The 25998-nt window shown below is 46.4% G+C and overlaps 1 long non-coding RNA gene, 4 other non-coding genes and 1 pseudogene across 5 annotated transcripts; 4 read left to right on the forward strand and 2 right to left on the reverse strand.

Annotated features, from left to right (window-relative positions):
* Positions 1-757: 757 nt before the first annotated feature.
* On the forward strand, positions 758-975 carry LOC116975702. The gene has a single exon (XR_004412704.1). It is a non-coding gene; the product is annotated as a small nucleolar RNA U3 (small nucleolar RNA).
* Positions 976-3964: 2989 nt separating this feature from the next.
* LOC116975700 lies at positions 3965-4079 on the forward strand (annotated as a pseudogene).
* Positions 4080-9527: 5448 nt separating this feature from the next.
* On the forward strand, positions 9528-9743 carry LOC116975704. Its single transcript, XR_004412707.1, has one exon. It is a non-coding gene; the product is annotated as a small nucleolar RNA U3 (small nucleolar RNA).
* A 3078-nt stretch (positions 9744-12821) lies between these two features.
* On the reverse strand, positions 12822-21103 carry LOC116975023. The gene is made up of 3 exons (XR_004412514.1): positions 20891-21103; positions 15048-15056; positions 12822-12832 (listed from the first exon to the last, which is right to left on the reverse strand). It is a non-coding gene; the product is annotated as an uncharacterized LOC116975023 (long non-coding RNA).
* Positions 13323-13540, forward strand: LOC116975701. The gene has a single exon (XR_004412703.1). It is a non-coding gene; the product is annotated as a small nucleolar RNA U3 (small nucleolar RNA).
* Positions 20889-21106, reverse strand: LOC116975703. Its single transcript, XR_004412706.1, has one exon. It is a non-coding gene; the product is annotated as a small nucleolar RNA U3 (small nucleolar RNA).
* Positions 21107-25998: the final 4892 nt, after the last annotated feature.

Below are 25998 nucleotides of genomic sequence, written 5' to 3' on the forward strand. Positions count from 1 at the left end.
AGTTAATGGTGGCGGGACAGAGAATATTAGAATTGAAGATAGATTAATGCGAAAGGAGTGCAGCATGCAAGATAAGGTAGAAAAGATATGGGTGAAACTGTAATAAAAAGCCTGTTACTGTAGTCGGAGAGCAATTAGAGAACGGACAGGTGGTGTCATCTCTGAATGTTCCAGCCGATGTTTGCAAATAAAGGCTTTCGTCATCTTGAAGAATTCTCCGTGTCTGTGTCATCTTATCCAACCCCGAGTCCCTAAACCACGACACTCTCTACTGTACATATCAAAATAAGTTGCAGATTGGTTTCATTCATGTGTACCCATTTTATTGATCGATTATTTTACTGATAGATCGGGTCCAGAACGTTACTGCAATAGTTGCCAACAAAGAAGCAAACTATGTTCAAGAAAGAACTGCAGATGCTGAAAAATCGAAGGTAGACAAAAATGCTGGAGAAACTCAGCGGGTGAGGCAGCATCTATGGAGCGAAGGAAATGGGCAACGTTTTGAGTCGGGTTGCGGTAAGAAGCAAACTATTGGCTGGTTGCTAATTTATGCAAATTAACATTCATGCTGGGCAATGATATAAACTATATTTCTCCGTCATTAGTAAGTTTATAAATGACGGGAAAAGATCGATAGAGCTTGTGTTTAATTCCCTCCTGGATTTGGTCGGGGGTCAAGGACCTCGGGTTTGGTCGGCCTGACTCAAAGGTGTCTTGCTGTGCATGGAGAGCGGCGCGGCGGCTGCTGAAAGGTAAGGCTATACTTTTAAGGATCATTTCTATAGTCTGTGACTAGAGAAATCGTGTACTAAAGAGTAAGGTCTCACCAACCACGATGAGGAGCTGCAGCGTTCCCTCCTGAGCGCGAAGCGGTCCTCCGGCTTTGTTTTATACAAGTGCTGGTGGATATTGATGACCGTTCCCTGTCCCCATTGCGGGGGTTGTGGAGGGAGGAAACGCAGTCTGAGTGGTTGGCTTTATTATAATAAAAAACAGATTAACATTTGTGCCTGAGCACGATTCATGACACTTAAACTTGGTGATTTTTTATGACAAGCGCAGAATCAGGTTCAACAATATTTTTTAAATATTTCTAAAAATACTTTATACTCAATTAAAAAATACATACAGAACAAAAATTGGCTTTCTCAGCATCCATATTCATATGTTTTGAAGGAAATGAATGGACACTGTTTCAGCTCTAAACACTAAATATGGCTCGATTGTAATCTTTCTGCTGACTGGATAGCATGCAACAAAAGCATTTCACTGTACACGTGACAATAAACTAAACTAAACTACTGCAGTCAGACATCATGGGCCTTCCTGGAGTTATTTCACCAGCATGGCCCAGATGTTTGTGTACTTTGGGGAGAATGTATTTTCTCACCTGAGCCTATGTTCCCTTCCTTGTCATTCTTATAGAGTCTGGTCACTATAGCAAGTTCATTTGGAAGCCTTCCAAAATGTCTGTTTTCCTTTTTGTCAGGATGTACGACAAGTCTTTCTCAGGGTCGGTATACTTGGCAGCATAACCAGGTTTTGAAGTGTGCATAGCTGCAGCAATTGAGAGGAGGAGAGCACAAGTGAATTCAGTAGGCATCAGGACTGAGAGGGCAGCGATTCATTTTGTCCGTGAGGGAGAGAAAGGAAGTTTGCAGCTGGGTATGTCAGGCCAGCTATGGGGAGCCGATGATTGGGAGATGTAGGTAGATTTGGGTGGAACGCTTGTTGTTCCGCAGGAAAGAATTACTACTAGTTTGCGGTCTGATATAGTGTCAGTGGAAAGTGTTTTTTACAGAACTGGTGGTGCCTTGGAAGAACAGTGGATGAGGCTTATGAAAGGAAAAGGCTGAGATATGTAGAGTAGGCAGCAGAAGTTGAGCAGCGGGGATGGAGAGCAAGAGTATGTCCGGTAGAGGTGGGTTGTAGAGGTTTCATAACCACGTTGCTATCACAGTCACTGCCTCAAAAAGGCTGGCAGCATCATCAAGGACCCACACCACCCTGGCCACACACTCATCTCCCCACTACCTGAAGGTAGAAGGTACAGGTGCCTGAAGACTGCAACGACCAGGTTCAGGAATAGCTACTTCCCCACAGCCATCAGGCTATTAAACTTTGCTTGGACAAAATTCTGAACATTAATAACCAATAATCTGTTTATTTGCACTTGATCAGTTTATTCATTCATGTGTGTATATACTTATACAATGATATATGGACACACTGATCTGTTTTTTATTCATGCCTACCATGTTCTGGTGTGCTGAAGCAAGAATTTCATTGTCCTATCAGAGACACATGACAATAAACTCTCTCTTGAGAGCTAGGAATTTGTGGACAGAGTTTGCGTCAGGCAGTAATGCAGATGCCAGAGGCAGCAGAGCAAGGCAGTAATTGGATTTCGTGGAGAAAGAATGGTGTCAGTTGGAGGCAGAAAGAAAACGTATGACATGCTGTATGTGTATTTCTTCATAACTGTAGTCTGTGTAAGAGTATCCTGGTCTTATGCAAGGGTGACATCTGTGATGTTACAAGTTTGATGATGGGCTAGGATTAGTGGAAGATAGGATGCAGGTGTTGAGCATTTGTTAGTGAGCTAATTGGCTACAGCTTCCTTTGTTTAGTACATACTAATAGAATAGGTGGAGAGAGCAGGTATTGAGGAGGAGGTATATAGTGCATATAGATATAGTGTATATAGATATAGATACACTTGCATCTATATGATTCATTTTAAGACCTAGCTAACATGTAAGTAGCTGGGTTTTTTTTGCATAGTTATTTATTGTTGTTATCATGTTGGTATATTTAGTTAGATAGTTAGATAATACCGGCTTTGGGCTTGGGTTTCTTAGAGCACACGTACTTTGTGTTTTAAATTGTAATTTAATTGTTTCATGATGGATGTGTTCTTAACTTGATGTTGTAATTATTGCCGTTTATTCCTAGGCAGAACGGAGTCTAATAGTCATGGTCTTAAACCACAGTACAATTTACTAATCCTGCACCTTACTGTAGTTCTTTAGAGTTGGTCTAAATCTAGATTTGGTTTGGGGGTGCCTGTGTTGACACAATCTGTTTCCTTTCTGTTTTCATCCTCTGAATAATTCGTTTGTTTCCACCCAGAAGGTAGACACAAAAAGCTGGAGTAACTCAACGGGAGGTGCAGCATCTCTGGAGAGAAGGAATGGGTGATGTTTCGGGTTGAGACCCTTTAAACCAGCATCTGCAGTCCCTTCTTACACATTGTGTTTCCACCCAAGATCTCTAAAGACCGAGTCCTGCGCTGCTAGAAGTGTCTGCTCCCATTCTGTCAAATGTTGGCGTAAGATGGGATAAACTTCATCTCCAATGATGTTGCCTTGATATGCAAGTCTCATTTCATTCAAAGTATTTCTTTGTCAGTTAAAGTAGTGTCTGTTCTATCATGGCCAGACGACATGTTAAATTTTGAACTGTCTGTATGCCCCTGTCTGTTTCTGTTTTTTTATAGCATCCTGCTCCTCTGTGTAGACCAACATTTCAACTCCCCTTCCCATTCCCATATTGCCTTTCTGTCGTGGGCCTTCATTGTCAGACCGAGGCCACTTGCAAATTGGAGGAACAGCACCTTGTATTTAGCTTGAGCAGCTTACAACCCAGCGGTATGAATGTTGATTTCTCTAATTTCAAGTAATCCCTGCATTTCCTCTCTCTTCTCTTCCCCACCCTAGTCGGCCTGCTAGTTCCACTGGCAGGACCACTTCTGAAGAAGGGTCATGAAGACGTCTGAAGAGGGTCTCAACCCAAAACGTCGCCTATTTCCTTCGCTCCATAGATGCTGCCCCACCCGCTGAGTTTCTCCAGCATTTTTGTCTACCATAGATTTTCCAGCATCTGCAGTTCCTTCTGAAACAACTGTTTATATCCTGATTAAGAAGGAACTGCAGATGCTGGAAAATCGAAGATAGACAAAAATGCTTCTCGGCCTTTTGGCTAAGATCAAGTGCAGTATCTGTTCTTATCAGTGGTAAAAGAGTGCTAAAAGAGAGCGTCTGTTCTTGTTAGAACAGGGAAAGGGGCTATTTGTTCTTGTTAGAACAGTCCTGGCGGTCCATTAAGGACAAGAGCTGCAGATTGCGATTTAAAAATCGTAGCAATGGCAGCTGCAATGGGAGCTAGAGGACAGGGTATCCGCAATACCCTCAGGATTAGTGTCAAGGATCTCAGCGAGGGGATGCCCTTCAGTCGAGATACTTTTGTAAAGAAGGTCTTGCTGGAGACCTGCAAGTTCGAGCCCAGGGATATCTACTGCCTCCAGGACTTCCCGGGTAACGGTTATTTCGACGTTACATTTGTGCTTCCGACAGGATGGCAAAAGTTTATGAAAGATTTCCAGGAGAAGGGGAATGAAGCTCCGCTGTCGTTGCTGAAGGTGCAGCCACTCTTCACCCTCCCAAACCAAAAAGAAAGGATGATCACGGTGCATATGTTCAACCCACATGTGCCCGTAGTGGATGTCCTCACCTTCCTTGCTCGCTACGTCGACGGAGCAGGGAACAGCGTGGACGTGAAGGATCTGCATGGGATTTGGACGAGCAAGCGGCAGGTCAAGGTAAAGCTGAGGGTGGACAAGGAAGGAGCTCTCCTCCACCCTCCTTCGGTGTTCGCAATTGGAGGAAACCGAGGCTATTTAAGTTACGTGGGGCAGCCCAGACTATGCAGAAGATGTAACAAGCCTGGGCATGTGGTGGCCCAATGCACTGCAGTGGTCTGCAAAAACTGCAAAACGGAGGGCCACGAGACAAAGGACTGTCAGGCCAGCAAGAACTGCAACCTGTGTGGGGAGGGAGGCCACCTTTACAGGGCCTGCCCAAAAAGAGCCTGTACATACGCACAGGCAACAAGAGGGGCGGCTTCCAGCATCCCCAGGGTAGGTGAGACACCCACTACCACTACCAAGTCCCCAGCAGAAAGGGGAAACAGGGATGAGGACAGCCCAACCACCTCAACCACCTCGAGCCCCCAAGTTCCAGGAGAACTCCAGCACCAAGCCCAGGAGGGAGAGTCGATGGAGGAAGGGGGAGAGCAGATTTGGACGACGGTGAAGTATAAAAAACACCAGAAGGGTCAGCACACGGAGCAGAGGCCAGAAGGGGATGGCAAGCCCAAAAAAAACCCAAAAAACGGTCTCTCTCCCTGACGGAAGGCAGCAACCTTTCCTCGTCGGAGGGTGAGGCGAACGGGAAACCCCACAAGAAGAAAACCGGGGAGGAAAGGAGAAGGTCCAGGCCGATTGTCCACCTGCACCAGGAGACCGAGAGCAGTGCAGCGGTCGAGGGGCTCCAGCCCCAGGACATCGGGAGCAGGAGCAGCGATCGAGGGGCTCCAGCCCCAGGACATCGGGAGCAGAGCAGCGGTCGAGGGGCTCCAGCCCTAGGACATCGGGAGCAGAGCAGCGATCGAGGGGCTCCGGCCCCAGGGCATCGGGAGCAGAGAAGTGGTCGAGGGGCTCCAGCCCCAGGGCATCGGGAGCAGTGCAGTGGCCGATGGGCCCCAGCTCCGGGCAACAGGGAGCAGTGCAGCGGCCAATGGGCCTCAGCTCCGAGTTTCCGGGAGCAGTAAGTCTGTCACCGTGCCCCAGCCATGAGAGATGGGGGAAGCGGCGCACCCAGAAGGGGGTAAAACGAGCAGCCCCCCCCAACGACACCTCGGGTTACGACACGGGAAACCCAACCCGTTGAGGAGGCCGGGTATCTGAGCCCAGGAAAGGTGAGGCAATTCACCGAAGCGGTGAGCATGAGGGAACAGGAAAATGGCCAGTGACTCTAAAGGACAATGGAGCTCAAACTGGCATCTTTAAACGTGCGCAGTGTGAAGAGCACTGCGCGATGTGTAAATGCCTTACAGTACCTGGCCAAGGTCAAGGCAGATGTGACTTTTCTACAGGAGTGCGGGTTGCCACACCTCCGCTGCTATCGGAGGTGGTCGCGATGGTGGCCCCACGGACTGTCGGTGTGGTCGGGGGGCAATGATTGTCGTGCTTCCGGCCTGGGGATCTTGCTGCGGGGAGGGAACTTCGCCATCACTGAGGTCAGGGAGGTGGTTGCGGGGCGTCTCCTCGTGGTGGATGTTATGTACCGTGGTTCTCCGCTCCGGCTGATTAATGTGTATGCCCCACCCGTGCGGAGCGAGCGGCTGGCCGTTCTCCAGCAGCTCCCAGTGCTGTTGGCCACGTCCCGGCAGCTCGTTCTGGCCGGTGACTTCAACTGCATCATTGATGCGGCTGGACGATCCGGCAGTGCCGACAACAGACTGGACAGCACGTCCAAGTTCCTGATGGAAACGGTAAAAGACGCAAAGCTGCGCGACGCCTTCAGCGACCCTGCAGGCGGGTCCCAGCCACGGTTCACCTGGTCGAGATCGGACGGTTTGGCCCGATCCCGGATAGACTTCGTCTTCACCACGAAGGCCGTCACGGTGAGACACACCGACCTCACGCCCGTGTTCTTCTCTGACCACTGCCTCCTTCAGGCTTCCTGTCACCTACAGGAGGACCGGAAGGCAGGCAGAGGGACGTGGAAGTTAAATGTGAAGCTGTTGACCCCAGAGAACGTTGAGGAGCTAAAGAGGGACTACGCACGTTGGAGAACGGTGAGGCCCCTCTTTGACTCCCCGACACTCTGGTGGGAAGCAACCAAGGAGAACATTAAGAGGTTCTTCATAGCCAAAGAGATTCAGAGAGCAAGACAGGAAATTGTGCCAACTCCAGACAGAATTGCAACAACTGCTCCTTCTGCAGTCGAGGGGGGTGGATGTGAGGGAGGAACTTAGAGAGGTGAAGGACCGGCAAGCTTGGCTCTTTACCTCTGAATCCTCCAAGATCATCTTCCGATCCAGGGTCCGCCATGTGGAGCAGGATGAGACGTGCTCACGTTTCTTCTTCCATAAGGTTCACAGGGGGAGCTCTGTGATCAACAGCCTTAGGGAGGAGGACGGCTCGGTAGCATCCTCGCAGACAGACATGATGAGGGTCTGCAAATCCTTTTACTCGGAATTGTATGACCAAAAGGCCACAGACAGCACCGCCTCCCAGAACTTCCTGTCCTCTATCACGGAGGTCTTGGAGGACAGCAAGCGGGAGAGTCTGGACCAACCACTGACCCTAGAGGAGCTGACTGGCTCCATCCGCTCCTTTGACTCGAGTAAAACTCCCGGAAGCGATGGCTTACCGGCCGAGTTGTATTCGGCTCTGTGGGACTGGGTGGGCCCGGACCTGCTGGAAGTGTACAATGACATGCTTCTAGCCGGCAGCATGGCAGACTCCATGAGGAAGGGCAGCATCACCCTAATCTACAAGCAGAAGGGGGAGATGAAGGATATAAAGAATTGGAGACCCATAACATTGTTGAATGTAGATTACAAGATCCTGTCTAAGGCCATCGCAAACCGGGTCAAGTCTGCTCTGGGACGGGTGATCCACCCGGACCAAACCTGTGCTGTACCTGGCAGGAAAATCTCAGACAGCCTAGCGCTGCTGAGAGATACCATCGCCTACATGCAGGACAGACGGGTGGATGCCTGCCTAGTCAGCTTGGACCAGGAGAAGGCCTTCGACAGGATATCGCACACGTACATGAGGGATGTGCTCTCCAAAATGGGTTTTGGGGAGGGAATCTGAAATTGGATCAAACTGCTCTACACCAACATCCGTAGTGCAGTCCAAATCAATGGGTGGGAATCAGACAGTTTCCCTGTAAGGTCTGGAATCAGGCAGGGTTGCCCTCTCTCTCCTGTCTTGTTTGTCTGCTGTATTGAACCTTTTGCCGAGTCCATCAGGAAGGATGCGAGCATAAGAGGAGTGACGTTGCCAGGCAATGGGGGCATTCAGGTCAAGACCTCCCTGTACATGGACGATGTCGCCGTCTTCTGCTCGGATCCAAGGTCGGTCCGCAGATTGATCAGCATCTGTGACCAGTTTGAGTCGGCCACGGGAGCCAGGGTGAACCGCAGGAAGAGCGAGGCCATGCTCTTTGGCAACTGGCCCGACCGATCTTCCATCCCCTTCACCATCAAGCCTGACTTCTTGAAGGTGCTGGGGATCTGGTTCGGGGGGGCTGAGTCGAGTAACAAGAATTGGCTGGAGCGGATAGCCAAGGTGGGGAGGAAGCTGGAGCTGTGGAGGCAACGCTCCCTCTCCATGGTCATCAGGTGTGAGGTGCTCTCGGGGCTGCTGTACTTGGCACAAGTGTGGCCTGTCCCTCCCTCCTACGCCACGGGGATCACCCGGGCTGTCTTCCAGTTCATCTGGGGGTCGAGGATGGACCGGGTGCGACGGGCCACAATGTACAAGTCGGCAGACAACGGGGGTAAAAGCGTGCCCAACGTCGCCCTCATCCTGATGGCCACCTTTGTGTGTGGCTGCATCAGGCGGAGTGTAGAGCCAAGGCACGTGGGCACTAAGTGTCACTACCTGCTGAGGGTCTACCTGTCCCCGGTGTTGCGATGGATGGGCCTGGCGCAGATGCCACGCAATGTACCAGTCAGCTGGACATTGCCGCCCCATCTGTCGTCTGTTGAAAGGTTCTTCCGGACCAACACCTTTGACCACAAGTCCATCGGGCAGTGGTCAGCACGGAATGTCCTGCAGGCATTGCAGGGAAAGGACTCGATGGATCCGGTGGTGTGGTTCCCAGAGCAGACTGCCTAGCTTGTCTGGCAAAATGCCTCATCGCCAGAACTGACCAACAAGCACCAAGACCTGGCTTGGCTGGTGGTGAGGGGAGCCCTCCCAGTTAGATCCTTCCTGCACCGTCAGAACCTCACTGCCAGCGCACGCTGCCCCCGGGACACCTGCTATGGAGAGGAGACGGTTGCCCACCTCTTTGCAGAGTGTGGATTTGCAAAACGAGTCTGGAGAGGTATGAAAGGGTCCCTGGAACGAATTATCCCGAACAGCTCCGTCACAGAGGACTCTGTGATTTACGGACTGTTCCCAGGGACACATTCAGAGACTGACATCGAGTGCTGCTGGAGGGTCATCAACTCGGTGAAAGACGCTCTTTGGTCTGCCCGAGCGTTGCTCACCACCCAGCAGAGCGAGATGTCCGTCAGGGAATGTTGCCGACTGGCCCACTGCAGACTGCAGGAGTACGTGCTAAGGGACTCGCTGAAGCTTGGTGCAGCCAACGCCAAGGCTCGGTGGGGGAGGGCCACAGTCTAGGGTCCTTCCGCTGCTGGACATGGGCGGCACGGTATGGTGGAGACGCCCATCAAATTAAATTAAGGGAAGGTATCCCACACCAGGGGGCCACATGAGTGGCACGGGTGGGGGACATTTTTTGTGGAACTTGAAATGTCAGATGAAAATGTTCGCACTGTGTACACATTGTATATATTTATTACTTGGACAGGGGCCACAGAGTGGCACTGGTGGGGGACTGTTTGGTGAAATTTGACAAATGTAAAAAAAAATTGTACTGGAAAAAAATTTGTATAGTCTCCGAAAATGTCGGATGAATGTTTGAATGGTTCAGGAATTGTATATATTTGCCAATTGAATAAAGTATATTTTGAAATTTAAATCGTGTACTAAAGAGTAAGGTCTCACCAACCACGATGAGGAGCTGCAGCGTTCCCTCCTGAGCGCAAAGCGGTCCACCGGCTTTGTTTTACACAAGTGCTGGTGGACATTGATGACCGTTCCCTGTCCCCATTGCGGGGGTTGTGGAGGGAGGAAACGCAGTCTGAGTGGTTGGCTTTATTATAATAAAAGGCAGATGAACATTTGTGCATTATCTTGTTATTCTTTGCTCAGCGTGACTAGAAGGGAATTTACAATTTGATTTTCAACTCAATGTTGTCAATTATAACTCAGGGTAACATCTAGTTTTATACCAGCCAAAATTGCAGATGCTGGTATCTCAAGTAAACACACAGTGCTGGGAGGACCGAGACCGAGAGGTCATTGTCTCAAAATTAAAGGCCGTTCTTCTAGGAAGGAGATGAGGTGGAATTTCTTTAATAAGATGGTGGTGAATCTGTGGAATACTTTGCCACAGAAGGCTGTGGAGGCCAAGTCGGTGGATATTAAGGCACAGATAGATAGCTTCGTGATTAGTACGGGTGTCAAAGGTTATGGGGGGGAAAAGGCAGGAAAATGGGGTTAGGAGTGAGAGATAGATCAGCCATGATTGAATGGCGGAGTAGAATTGATGAGCCGAATGGCCTAATTCTACTCTTATTACTTATGGGACAGGCACTATCCATGGAAGAAGCAGAAAGATGAGAGTTTAGAAGCCTTCACACCATTGGAGTACAGGGGAGAAAGAGATTGGGGGGGGGGAGGGAACAAAGCCTGGCTAGTGTTCGGTAGACACAGGCAAAAGTGTTATTAGCAAATGGATGGAATGAGTGTCAAAGGCTCAAGGTGAACGGGAACAAAATGTCAAATACAAAGAGCTGTGAAATGTAAAACCAGAGGGAGAGATCTGGGTGGAAGGGAATATGGGACTCATGTTTTGGAGATGAGCGTACAGAGGAGGGCAAGTGAGATGGCGGGGAATGTGTAGAGCATGGGGGGGGGGGGGGGGGGGGTTCAGGGAAGGTGAGGCATTTCCATCATCACTACGCTCTCCACCATCATGAAATGTTTTGAGATGGAATGTCTCTCGTTATGGTTATGCATTATGGAATGCATTAAATCCAATCTACCCAGTGGCCTTGCCCCACTAACGCCACAACAGGTCCACGGACTATGCCATCGTCCTGGCCCTACAATCATCCCTGGATAAGACAGACACCTTCATCAGATTGTAGCCAGTCCAAACTTTGTGACCAAACGGTTACTTTATTTGGTGAGGTAAATTTAACATACATGTGCGTTTGGGACTCTCTAACGTATTGAGTCATTGGTGCTGAGGGAGGGTGTTGACTCGAGCTCCGCTACCTGTGGACTAACGATCTCAAGGTAAGATCTGCTGATGCAGCAGGACACTCCCCTTAACACACAACGTCACGTGACTCTCCTCGTAACCATTGACGAGGGTTCGACAGTAAGCGGTCTGACCACCAGGTGGTGCCACAAGACTCATATTCATAGACTACAGCTCTGCCTTTAACACCATCATACCATCCAAGCCCAACACCAAACTAGCAGGACTTGGTGTCAGCACTCATCTCTGCAACTGGACCCTTGACCTCCTGACCAACAGACCCCAATCAGTGAGGATAGGGGACAAATCATCCTCTACGATAATTGTCAACACTGATGCTCCACAAGGTTGCGTTCTCTGCCCCCTTCTTTACTCCTTGTACACCCACGACTGTGCTTCATGTACAAAGCTAATTCAATTTACAAATTCGCAGATTACACCACCATTGTGGGCCGGATATCAAGTAATGATGAGATGGAGTACAGGAAGGAGATTGAGAACCTCGTGTCCTGGTGTCGAGACAACAACCTTTCTCTCAATGTCAGCAAGACAATGCAGATAGTGATGGACTTCAGGAAGTGAAGCGGTCCACATACCCCAGTCTGCATTGACGGTGCTGAGTAGAGATGGTTGAAAACTTCAAATTCCTAGGAGTCAATATCGCCAACAACTTCGCCAACACATCACATTCTATGAATTTGCTTCTACATTAGAATCACCATATCAAGTTCAAGTTCAAGAGTTCTAGAGAGTTTATTGTCATGTGTACCAGATAGGACAATGAAATTCTTGCTTTGCTTCAGCACAACAGAACATAGTAGGCATGAATACAGAACAGACCAGTGTGTCCATATACCATTATATAAATATATACACACATGAATAAATATTCAGATAAAGTGTAAATAAACAGATAATGGGCTATTAATGTTCAGATTTTTGTTCGAGCCGAGTTTAATAGCCTGATGGCTGTGGGGAAGTAGCTATTCCTGAACCTGGACATTGCAGTCTTCAGGCTCCTGTACCTTCTACCTGAACGGCCAGGACGATGTGGGTCCTTGGATGATGCTGCCAGCCTTTGAGGCAGCAACTGCGATAGATCCCCTCAATGGAAGGTAGGTCAGAGCCAATGATGGACTGGGCAGTGTTTACTACTTTTTGTAGTGTTTTCCGCTCCAGGGCGCTCAAGTTGCCGAACCAAGCCACGATGCAACCAGTCAGCATGCTCTTATGGAAGTTATATAGAAGAATACATAGCTTAATTAAAACATTTATCATAGCAGCAGTCAGCTATTTTACGTAATCAGACATCAGCTTATTTTATAGCCACACATGATTGTTAGCCATTTAGCAGCACTTAATTAAATCATTTATCTAGTAATCAAGACACTGAACAAGTTACTTATTTCTACTTTTGCATCTTTGTATTCTTAATAAATACATTTGTATCTTTGTACTCAACTTATAAACTAATATGTAACATTATAATATGGTGTGTGTAACCTTGGCTGTAGCTAGAACATAACGGTGACAAAGTAGACATAGCTGGGAGATTAGAGTAACAGTTGGAATTTAAGGGTGGCGAAAGAGGAAGAGATATGAGGGGAAATGTAAAGTTTAATAAGACTGAACCAAGGTCGGAAGTTAATGGTGGCGGGACAGAGAATATTAGAATTGAAGATAGATTGATGCGAAAGGAGTGCAGCATGCAAGATAAGGTAGAAAAGATATGGGTGAAACTGTAATAAAAAGCCTGTTACTGTAGTCGGAGAGCAATTAGAGAACGGACAGGTGGTGTCATCTCTGAATGTTCCAGCCGATGTTTGCAAATAAAGGCCTTCGTCTTCTTGAAGAATTCTCCGTGTCTGTGTCATCTGATCCAACCCCGAGTCCCTAAACCACGACACTCTCTACTGTACATATCAAAATAAGTTGCAGATTGGTTTCATTCATGTGTACCCATTTTATTGATCGATTATTTTACTGATAGATCGGGTCCAGAACGTTACTGCAATAGTTGCCAACAAAGAAGCAAACTATGTTCAAGAAAGAACTGCAGATGCTGAAAAATCGAAGGTAGACAAAAATGCTGGAGAAACTCAGCGGGTGAGGCAGCATCTATGGAGCGAAGGAAATGGGCAACGTTTCGGGTCGGTAAGAAGCAAACTATTGGCTGGTTGCTAATTTATGCAAATAAACATGCATGCTGGGAAATAATAGAGGAATAGAAACTATATTTCTCCATCATTAGTAAGTTTATAAATGACGGGAAAAGATCGATAGAGCTTGTGTTTAATTCCTTTCTGGATTTGGTCGGGGGTCGAGGACCTCGGGTTTGGTCGGCCTGACTCAACGGTGTTTTGCTGTGCATTGAGAGCGGCGCGGCGGCTGATGAAAGGTAAGGCTATACTTTTAAGGATCATTTCTATAGTCTGTGACTAGAGAAATCGTGTACTAAAGAGTAAGGTCTCACCAACCACGATGAGGAGCTGCAGCGTTCCCTCCTGAGCGCGAAGCGGTCCTCCGGCTTTGTTTTATACAAGTGCTGGTGGATATTGATGACCGTTCCCTGTCCCCATTGCGGGGGCTGTGGAGGGAGGAAACGCAGTCTGAGTGGTTGGCTTTATTATAATAAAAAGCAGATGAACATTTGTGCCTTATCTTGTGTACTTCTTTACCATGTGTCCTCTTAAGTCATTGGTTTGATTGCAGTGCCTTGCACTGAAAAGTTACTTCAAGATGTATGAAAATGAATGCTGCAAGCAGGCTAAGTCACTGTTTCCAAAACGGTGCTGTAGTTTTTCATACAACGGCTATCAACAAACTGAAACTCTAACTCAACCCTAATGACCCCAACCCATAATATCCAACCATGAGAAACCAGGCAAGTTTATTGAACTCCATTTTCAGTCTCATAGGAGGCAACTGGGATTAATTCTGGGTTTCCACCATGCTTGGTGCTGGACTAGAAGGGGATTTACAATTTGATTTTCAACTCAATGGTGTCAATTATAATTCAGGGTAACATCTAGTTATATACCAGACAAAATTGCAGATGCTGGTACCTCAAGTAAACACACAGTGCTGGGAGGACTGAGACCGAGAGGTCATAGTCTCAGAATTAAAGGACGTTCTTCTAGGAAGGAGATGATGTGGAATTTCTTTAATAAGAGGGTGGTGAATATGTGGAATTCTTTGCCACAGAAGGCTGTGGAGGCCAAGTCAGTGGATATTTTTAAGGCACAGATAGATTTGTGATTAGTACGGGTGTCAGAGGTTTTGGGGAGAAGACAGGAAAATGGGGTTAGGAGTGAGAAATGATTGAATGGTGCAGTAGACTTGATTGGCCGAATGGCCTAATTCTACTATTCCTTACGATCTTATGGGACAGGCAGTATCCATAGAAGAACCAGACAGATGAGAGTTTAGAAACCTTCACACTAATGCAGTACAGGGGAGAAAGAGCTGGGGGAAATAAAGCCTGGCTAGTGTTCAGTGGATACTGGCAAAGGTGTTATTAGCAAATGGATGGACTGAGTGTCAAAGGCTCAAGGTGAAAGGGAACAAAATGTCAAATACAGAGAGCATTGAAATGTAAAACCAGAGGGAGAGATCTGGGTGGAAGGGAATATGGGACTCATGTTTTGGAGATGAGTGTACAGAGGAGGGCGAGTGAGATGGCAGGGAATGTGTAGACCTTCGTGGGGGGGGGGGGGGGGGGGGGGGGGGTGCAGGGAAGGAGGGGGATTTTCCATTACTACGCTCCCCACCATCTCCTAGACCCGTCCAGTGGCCTTGACATCCACCATCATGAAATGTTTTGAGATGGAATGTCTCTCGTTATGGTTATGCATTATGGAACGCATTAAATCCAATCTACCCAGCGGCCTTGCCCCACTAACGCCACAACCAGTCTACGGACGATGCCATCACCCTGGCCCTACACATCCCTGAATAAGGCAGACACCTTCATCAGATTGTAGCCAGTCCAAACTTTGTGATCAAACGGTTACTTTATTCGGTGAGATAAATAACATACATGTGCGTTTGGGACTCTCTAACATATTGAGTCATTGCTCCTGCTGCTGAGCGAGGGTGTTGACTCGAGCTCAACTACCTGTTAACTCACGATCTCTAGGTAAAAACTGCTGATGCAGCAGGACACTCCCCTTAACCCATGACGTCACAGTCCTCGTAACCACTGACGAGGGTTCGACAGTAAGCGGTCTGACCACCAGGTGGTGCCACAAGACTCCTATTCATAGACTACAGCTCTGCCTTTAACACCATCATACCATCCAAGCCCAACACCAAACTAGCAGGACTTGGTGTCAGCACTCATCTCTGCAACTGGACCTTCGACTTCCTGACCAACAGACCCCAATCAGTGAGGATAGGGGACAAATCATCCTCTACGATAATTTTCAACACTGATGCTCCACAAGGTTGCGTTCTCTGCCCCCTTCTTTACTCCTTGTACACCCACGACTGTGCTTCATGTACAAATCTAATTCAATTTACAAATTCGCAGATTACACCACCATTGTGGGCCGGGTATAAAATAATGATGAGACGGAGTACAGGAAGGAGATTGAGAACCTCGTGTCCTGGTGTCGAGACAACAGCCTTTCTCTCAATGCCAGCAAGACAATGCAGATAGTGATGGACTTCAGGAAGTGAAGCGGTCCACATACCCCAGTCTGCATTGACGGTGCTGAGTAGAGATGGTTGAAAACTTCAAATTCCATCATCAACAACTTCTCCTGGACCACCTAAATTGAAGCAACGACTAGGAAAACACATCAATGCCTCTACTTCCTTAGAAGGCTTAGGAAGTTCGCCATGTCCCCAAAACTCTCACCAACATCTACAGATGCACCGCAGAAAGCATTTTACCGGGATGCATCTCAGCTTGGTTTGGGAACAGCTCCATCCAAGACCGCAGGAAATTGCAGCGAATTGTGGACGCAGCCCAGACCATCACACAAACCAACCTCCCTTCCATTGACTCCATTTATACCTCACGTTGCCTCGGCAAGGCCAGCAGCATAATCAAGGACAAGTCGCACCCTGGCCACTCCCTCTTCTCCCATCAGGCAAAAGGTATAGAAGTGTGAAAACGCACACCACCAGATTTGGGGACAGTTTCTTCCCAGCTGTTCTCAGGCAACTGAATCATCCTACCACAACCAGAGAGCGGTGATGAGCTATTATCTACCTCATTGGTGACCCTCAGACTATCCTTGATCAGATTTTGCTGGCTTTACCTTGCACTAAACGCTGTTCCCTTATCATGTGTCTACACACTGTAAATGGATTGATTGTAATCATGTCTTGTCTTTCTGCTGACTGGTTAGCATGCAACAAAAGCTTTTCAGAATTAAAGGGAGTTCCTTTAGGAAGATGAGGAGGAATTCCTTTAGTCAGAGGGTGGTGAATCTGCGGAATTCATTGCCACAGATGGCAAGTCAATGGATATTTTTTACAGCAGAGATAGATAGATTCTTGATTTATAATGGTGTCAGGGGTTATGGGGAAAAGGCAGGAGAATGGGGTTAGGAGGGAGAGATAGATCAGCCATGATTAAATGGCAGAGTGGACTTGATGGGCCGAATGACCTAATACTCCTCCTACCACTTATGACAACTAATTAGGCCATAATTAATCTTTCCTTAACATTAATTCCATTAAACTAAAGAGTGCTAGAAATACAGGCCTTGCATCTCCAATCTCGATAAAGACCAAATCCAGGTCAATTTGAAGCTGTACTTGAAGTCTGACAATACACAACTTTCGTGGTTTCAAATATCCCGACACCCTTGATCACACCCTCACATTTAGAAGGTCTAGAAAGATCTTGGTGTATTAACTGGAAACAATTAGAATAAAGGGGGGAAAACAAAGTCCCAGATGTGAAAACTCTGCATTGGACAAATGTCTGGAGAAATATCTCCAGGATGGGCCATTGTGTGTTGTAGTGGCTCCTTCAGGGTAGCAGCATACATTGACCAAATTCTTATGAATATGCAGAGTCCTAACCCAAAATCCCTCCATATCCATATTGCTACTCGAGTATCTTGCATGCATCAGCCTCCAGCACCATCCCTGGCTGCTCGTTCCAAGAAGACTTGCACAGCAGGCGGTGCGCCGCTGTAACTACAAACGGTCTCAATTTGTGGCCGACACTCCCACCCAGTGGTGCGCCGTTGTAACTACAAACGGTCTCAATTTGTGGCCGACACTCCACCCAGTGGTGCGCCGTTGTAACTACAAACGGTCTCAATTTGTGGCCGACACTCCCACCCAGTGGTGCGCCGCTGTAACTACAAACGGTCTCAATTTGTGGCCGACACTCCCACCCAGTGGTGCGCCGCTGTAACTACAAACGGTCTCAATTTGTGGCCGACACTCCCACCCAGTGGTGCGCCGCTGTAATTACAGACGTAATCTCCACGAAGGGTTCATTGTGTGTGACTGCAGCAGTGAATCCTACAGTGCAGCAGAATGCACCGACTTCATCAACAGGCCCAGCAACAGTCCAGCTAAACCAAACACCACATGAATGTGAACTACAGATGCTAGTTTATACCAAAAGTGCTGGAATAACTTGACGGGTCCAATAGCAACAGGTGATGTTTCGGGTCAGAAACCTTCTTCAGTCTTAAAGTAGAGGAGGGGAGGGGAGGTAGAAAAAGGCCAGATCAAAACAATGCTGGCAACTGATGACCAAGGAAGGGTGGAGCCCATAGTTGGCTGGGGGAGAGGTGATCAAGGGATACAAGGATATAAAGATATATATATCTGAAGAAGGGTCTCGACCCGAAACGTTGCCTATTTCCTTCACTTGGTAGATGCTGCCTCACCCGCTGAGTTTCTCCAGCATTTTTGTCTATCTTCGATTTTCCAACATCTGCAGTTCCTTCTTAATCAGGATATAAACAGTTGTTTCAGAAGGAACTGCAGATGCTGGAAAATCTACGGTAGACAAAAATGCTGGAGAAACTCAGCGGGTGAGGCAGCATCTATGGAGCGAAGGAAATAGGCGACGTTTTGGGTTGAGACCCTCTTCAGACATCTTCATGATCCTTCTTCAGAAGTGGTCCTGCCAGTGGAACTAGCAGGCCGACTAGGGTGGGGAAGAGAAGAGAGAGGGAATGCAGGGATTACTTGAAATTACAGAAATCAACATTCATACCGCTGGGTTGTAAGCTGCTCAAGCTAAATACAAGGTGCTGTTCCTCCAATTTGCAAGTGGCCTCGGTCTGACAATGAAGGCCCACGACAGAAAGGTCAATATGGGAATGGGAAGGGGAGTTGAAATGTTGGTCTATCTGATATATAGGAGCCCACACCGAGAACAATAGATACATTAGATGAGGTTGGTGCAAGTGAACCTCTGCCTCGCCTGAACGGACTGGCTGGGGTTGAGGGAGCGGGTACAAGGACATGTGTTACATCCAGTGTTCTGACTGCACCACCTCTTGCTGTATACCATGGACATCAAAGCCTGCTCACAACCAGGACCATACAGACTGTTCAAAATAACTGGGGAAAACCAAACTATGGCACATGACACCATCAAAGAAGGGTCTCCACCCGAAACGTCACCCATTCCTTCTCTCCAGAGATGCTGCCTGTCTCGCTGCTACTCCAACATTTTCACAAGTTATAGGAGTAGAATTAGGCCATTCGGCCCATCGAGTCCACCCCGCCATTCAATCATGGCTGATCTCTGCCTCCTAATCCCATTTTCCTGCCTTCTCTCCATAACCATTGACACCCGTTCTAATCAAGAACTTTTGTGTCTATCTTCAGTGTAAACCAGCATCTGCAGTTCCATCTTGCACAGAATACCTGGAGGGAGGGACAGCTCCAGCTGAGAAAAATTCCACCCCCTGCCAAAATAGACATACAAGCAACACATGGGCAATGCCTGGAGAAATACCTCCATCAATGCCCATTGTGACTGCAGTAGTGAATCACACAGAGGAGCAGGATGCTATAAAAAACAGAAACAGACAGGGGCATACAGACAGTTCAAAATTTAACATGTCGTCTGGCCATGATAGAACAGACACTACTTTAACTGACAAAGAAATACTTTGAATGAAATGAGACTTGCATATCAAGGCAACATCATTGGAGATGAAGTTTATCCCATCTTACGCCAACATTTGACAGAATGGGAGCAGACACTTCTAGCAGCGACTCGGTCTTTAGAGATCTTGGGTGGAAACACAATGTGTAAGAAGGGACTGCAGATGCTGGCTTAAAGGGTCTCGACCCGAAACATCACCCATTCCTTCTCTCCAGAGATGCTGCCCGTCCCGTTGAGTTACTCCAGCTTTTTGTGTCTACCTTCTGGGTGGAAACAAACAAATTATTCAGAAGATGAAAACAGAAAGGAAACAGATTGTGTCAATACAGGCACCCCCAAACCAAATCTAGATTTAGACCAACTCTGAAGAACTACAGTAAGGTGCAGGATTAGTAAATTGTACTGTGGTTTAAGACCATGACTATCAGATTCCGTTCTGCCTAGGAATAAACGGCAATAATTACAACATCAAGTTAAGAACACATCCATCATGAAACAATTAAATTACAATTTAAAACACAAAGTACGTGTGCTCTAAGAAACCCAAGCCCAAAGCCAGTATTATCTAACTATCTAACTAAATATACCAACATGATAACAACAATAAATAACTATGCAAAAAAAACCCAGCTACTTACATGTTAGCTAGCTCTTAAAATGAATCATATAGATGCAAGTGTATCTATATACACTATATCTATATGCACTATATACCTCCTCCTCAATACCTGCTCTCTCCACCTATTCTATTAGTATGTACTAAACAAAGGAAGCTGTAGCCAATTAGCTCACTAACAAATACTCAACACCTGCATCCTATCTTCCACTAATCCTAGCCCATCATCAAACTTGTAACATCACAGATGTCACCCTTGCATAAGACCAGAATACTCTTACACAGACTACAGTTACGAAGAAATACACATACAGCATGTCATACGTTTTCTTTCTCCACGAAATCCAATTACTGCCTTGCTCTGCTGCCTCTGGCACCTGCATTACTGCCTGACGCAAACTCTGTCCACAAATTCCTAGCTCTCAAGAGTTCAAGAGAGAGTTTATTGTCATGTGTCTCTGATAGGACAATGAAATTCTTGCTTTGCTTCAGCACACCAGAACATAGTAGGCATGAATAAAGAACAGATCAGTGTGTCCATATATCATTGTATAAGTATATACACACATGAATGAATAAACTGATCAAGTGCAAATAAACAGAATATTGGTTATTTATGTTCAGAATTTTGTCCAAGCCAAGTTTAATAGCCTGATGGCTGTGGGGAAGTAGCTATTCCTGAACCTGGTCGTTGCAGTCTTCAGGCACCTGTACCTTCTACCTGAAGGTAGTGGGGAGATGAGTGTGTGGCCAGAGTGGTGTGGGTCCTTGATGATGCTGCCAGCCTTTTTGAGGCAGTGACTGTGATAGCAACGTGGTTATGAAACCTCTACAACCCACCCCTACCGGACATACTCTTGCTCTCCATCCCCGCTGTTCAACTTCTGCTGTCTACTCTACATATCTCAGCCTTTTCCTTTCATAAGCCTCATCCACTAAGTTCTTCCAAGGCACCACCAGTTCTGTAAAAAACACTTTCCACTGACACTATATCAGACCGCAAACTAGTAGTAATTCTTTCCTGCGGAACAACAAGCGTTCCACCCAAATCTACCTACATCTCCCAATCATCGGCTCCCCATAACTGGCCTGACATACCCAGCTGCAAACTTCCTTTCTCTCCCTTTTTAGAAATATTAAAGAAATATTGTTGAACCTGATTCCGCGCTGGTCATAAAAAATCACCAAGTTTAAGTGTCATGAATCGTGCTCAGGCACAAATGTTAATCTGTTTTTTATTATAATAAAGCCAACCACTCAGACTGCGTTTCCTCCCTCCACAACCCCCGCAATGGGGACAGGGAACGGTCATCAATATCCACCAGCACTTGTATAAAACAAAGCCGGAGGACCGCTTCGCGCTCAGGAGGGAACGCTGCAGCTCCTCATCGTGGTTGGTGAGACCTTACTCTTTAGTACACGATTTCTCTAGTCACAGACTATAGAAATGATCCTTAAAAGTATAGCCTTACCTTTCAGCAGTCGCCGCACCGCTCTCCATGCCCAGCAAGACACCTTTGAGTCAGGCCGACCAAACCCGAGGTCCTCGACCCCCGACCAAATCCAGGAGGGAATTAAACACAAGCTTTATCGATCTTTTCCCGTCATTTATAAACTTACTAATGACGGAGAAATATAGTTTATATCATTTCCCAGCATGCATGTTAATGTGCATAAATTACCAACCAGCCAATAGTTTGCTCCTATGTTGGCAACTATCGCAGTAACGTTCTGGACCCGATCTATCAGCAAAATAATCAATCAATAAAATGTGTACACATAAATGAAACCAATCTGCAACTTATTTTGATATGGTGATTCTAATGTAGAAGCAAATTCATAGAATATGAAGTGTTGCAGGTGGGAGATTAGGTTGCCAATATCACAGTCAAAGAGGGACACAGGTAACTTTTTGATGCAGCATTTCCCATCAATCCTTTCGATGGTGGAAAAGTCAGTACCCGTGATGGACCACGGTTTGCAGTTTTAGCTACGCCAGAGGAGACCCCCCTCCTTGAGGATGCCAGCACCCAGTAGCTGAGCCCTGAAACGGTGCTGCAATTCACCAAAGCGGTGGGCATGAGGACAAGATGGCAGTCAGTGACTTTGTAAGGATAATGGAGCTAAAGATCGCATCGCTAAACGTGCGCAGTGTGAAGAACTGCGTGATGTGTAAACGCCTCGCAGTACCTGGCCAACGTCAAGGCGGACGTGACTTTTCTGCAGGAGTGCGGGCTGTCACACTTCCGCTGCTGTCGGAGGTGGTCGCGATGGTGGCCCCCACGGACTGTCGGTATGGTCGGGAGGCAATGACTGTCGCTCATCCGGTCTGTGGTCTTGCTGCGGGGAGAGAGGTTCACCATCACCCAGGTGGTTGGGGGCGTCTCCTGGTAGTGAATGTAATGTACCGGGGCTCTCCGCTCCGGCTGATTAATGTGTACGCCTCACCCGTGCGGAGCGAGCAGCCGGTTCCGTCTGATCCCGGATAGATTTCCTCTTCACGTGGAACGCCGTCACGTTCAGACACGCCGATCTCACTGCCTCCTTCAGGCTTCCTGTCACCTACAGTGGGACCGGAAGGCAGGCAGAGGGACGTGGAAGTTAAATGTGAAGCTGTTGACCCCAGAGAACATTGAGGAGCTAGAGAGGGACTACGCATGTTGGAGAATGGTGAAGCCCCTCCTTGACTCTCCGACACACTGGTGGGAAGCAACCAAGGAGAACATCAAGAGGTTCTTCAAGTTTAAAGAGGTTCAGAGACTTATCATTTTCCTTAATTTACCCAACAAGGGAGACACAAAATGCTGGGGTAACTCAGCGGGACAGGCAGCATTTCTGGAGAGAAGGAATGGGTGGCGTTTTGGGTCAAGACCCTTCTTCTTTTTGTTATTTTTAGTATGTGTTAAAAAGTATGTTTTAGTATTCCTTGGTTTGTTTTATGTGGGGGGGGGGTGGGTTGGGGGAAACTTTTTTTTCAATCTCTTACCTCGACGGAGATGCAATTCTTTTCCGTATCGTATCTCCGTCCCCACTGCAGCCTAACATCGTGTAGTTGGCGGCCTTTCCTGGAGAACGACCAGACGCTCCTAACCGTGGGAGTCTGTGGGACTTTAACATCGCGGAGCTTGCGATCCCTTTGCCGGGGAATGAAGCTCCAATCGCGGGGCCTGTGGATTTTAACGCGGTCTCTGGTCAGAAGAGGCCGACTCAAGAGTTTCAACCGCCCCGACGCGAGAGTTTCGATCACCCCGACGGGGTCTTCAACCTTCAGCTGCGGGGGCTTTAATCGCCCCGATTGCGAATGTTTTGTCTGCCCCGACCGTGGGAGAACAACGAGGAAGATTAAACTTTATTGCCTTCCATCAGTGGGGAATGTGGAATCCACTGTGATGGATGTTTATGTTAACTTTTATGTGACTGTGTGTCTTGTTGCTTTTCACTTTAGTATGGCTGTATGGTAACTCAAATGTCACTGTACCTTAATTGGTACACGTGACAATAAACTGACCTCAACCTTGAAATGGAAAGGTGCCGTACAAGAGGTGGGGACAAAGGAATGGACAAGGGAGTCACAACGGGAGCAAACCCTTTGAAATGCTAAATTAGGAGAACATGTGTCTGGTGGCAGTCCTAATGATGCTGGCAGAAATAACACTTTAGTTAACGTCAAACTTTAAAAAAAATAATTAAAAAAGCCGCAGATGATGAAAACATATTTTAGTTGCAAATATTATTTATCTTTTACCATTTGGAAAGTAATTGTGACTGAATGATGAGATAACTAGGAACAAAGATAGGGGCAGGAACTTAAATTGTTCATTGATTAAGAAAGTTTTACGAGATTTAACATCACACATTTTCTGAACTGTACAGGAAGCCAGCACATCCCGACTTCCTCTATTTCTCTTGCCCAACTGATTCAAAAATGGAGCATGATCTTGCAATTGCCATCGAATTTTAACATTGCAAACGTGTATTAAAACATTTCAAATTAACAAAGGAATTATGAATTTGTAAAATATTTTTCACACAAGGCAGATTGTCCATAAAATAGGATTTTAAAATGTTTGAATATTCCTTGCACATTTCCTTGATCCATTCATCAGTATCATTTTGTACAGATATGATATAACGAGTGTGGCGAAACAGGAATACACTTTCAAAAGCATAACTTAAAGAGAAGGAAATAAAGAGAAGGAAATTTACAACTAATTGGCAAAAAATAAGTATGAATTTATTCTCCAAATTATAAAGTAACTCAAATTTGACTGTATCTTTATTGGTACATGTGCCAATTAAATTGAATCTTGAATCTTAAGTATTCAAGTACTTTTGATTGACCTTCAGATTTCTTGCCCAACTGACAGATTGGTTATTTGAGTTACAGATAACTCATTTATACAGTCAAATAGGGCTAGTAGTCGGTCAATGTATAGATGAATGACTGGGTGTAACACAGGAAGTTTGGACTGTCTGTCATGTTTTGACATCGGCAATGCTTGCCCACCAGTGTGTCATCCACCATTTAGTCATTGCACAATGGTTCTGTAGACACTGTATTCATTTTCTTCCAGTGCTTGTTTTAATTGGACTGATGATACTTTATTAAAAGTAATCTGCCTTAAGATGAAAATAATAAACTATTCAGACGTATACTATGCTCATATATCCCATATTTTTACAGCATCTTTCTTCTCAGATATTTGTGATTCTTTAAAGAAAGCGAGGCACTAGAACCAAGTTTTTTTCCGTGATCCAAATATTGTTGGTTGCCTTTTAGTTTAGTTTAGAGACACGGTGAGGAAACAGGCTCTTTGGCTCCGTGCCAACCAGCGACCCCAGCACATTAACATTACCCTACACGTACTAGGGACAATTTTACATTTACCAAGCCAATTAACCTACACACCTGTACGTCTTTGGTGTGGGAGGAAGCCGAAGATCTCGGATAAAACCCACGCAGGTCACGGGCAGAACGTGCAAACTCTGTACAGACAAGCACCCAATGTCAGGATCAAACCCAGGTCTCTGGCGCTGTAAGGCAGCACCTCTACCACTCGGTGAGGGCGTGCTACACCATCTCTGTGTTACACGAATCACATGTGGCCAAAATGGAGCTTCTCATTTTATAATAATCCAAAATAATCTTAAACCATCCAGTAATTTATGCTCAAGTTAAATATTCAAAAAATATTTTTATAATGATAATGTATAGAATATAGCTAAGGAAGATATGGCTAAGAAGGAAAATTGTGTGAAGCATTTCATTGAAAACATGCAGAGATCTGAATGAGATGTAGCATTATTGGAGTGCTGTCACCGTTGAAGGGTTTGAATCATTGCGGAGACAAAATGAAATATTTCCATTGTTCATTAAAGTAAAAAATAATGCAGTGCTATTAACTCTTCCAGATATGTGCTCAACCCATCAGGTTCAGTGGTTACCCTTTGGCAAGCAGTGACTAACCTTCTTCTCTTCATGGTAAGGTTCTCCCTTTGTAACTAACTACCATGCACTTTCCATTAAAGGACCTAATTAAAGTTATAGTCGTACAGTATGGAAACAGGCCCTTCGGCCAAACTTGCCCATGCTAACTAAGATGCCCCATCTACACTAGTTCCACCTGCCTGGATTTGGCCCATATCCCTCCAAACCTTTCCGATCACGTACCTGTCCAAATGTCTTTTAAATGTTGTTATTGTATCTTTCATATAGCAAGGTGACCAACACTACACATAATACTCCAAATGTGGCCTCACCAACATCCTGCACAACTGTAACATAACATCCCAACTTCTATACTCACTACCGACTGATGAAGGCCAATGTGCCGAAAGCCTTCTTGACCACCCTATCAACCTGCTACGTTGCTTTCAAGGAATTATGTACCACTCCTTGATCTTTCTGCACTACAACACTCCCCAGAGCCCCACCATTCATTGTGAAGGTCCTTCCCTGTTTTGACTTCCCAAAATACAACATCTAACTCCTTTCTGCATTACACTCTATTAACCATTCCTCGGTCCACTTGCCCAACTGATCAAGATCCTGCTGTAAATTTTGATCCCTAATTCATTAATTGCATTTTATCCAATTCACATTATTTAATCAAGTGTTATACCAGAACTATGTGTGTATGCAACAACTCCATTGTTTACAAGGCCAGGAGCAGTCAGCACAAGAGAACACTGCCCTACCTTGGATATTTATGAATGATAATGCTGCTGTGTCAGAATGCTGGAAGGCCACATCAGGGACCTTATACCCTAACTGCAGCAGTTCAAAGTGGTCGCTTACTACTGTCACCACCTCAAGGGCAACTATATAATGGACAATAAACACTGGCTTCATTTTCAATGCC

This window comes from Amblyraja radiata, chromosome 7 (assembly GCF_010909765.2).
Source record: "Amblyraja radiata isolate CabotCenter1 chromosome 7, sAmbRad1.1.pri, whole genome shotgun sequence".
NCBI classification, from domain to species: domain Eukaryota; kingdom Metazoa; phylum Chordata; class Chondrichthyes; order Rajiformes; family Rajidae; genus Amblyraja; species Amblyraja radiata.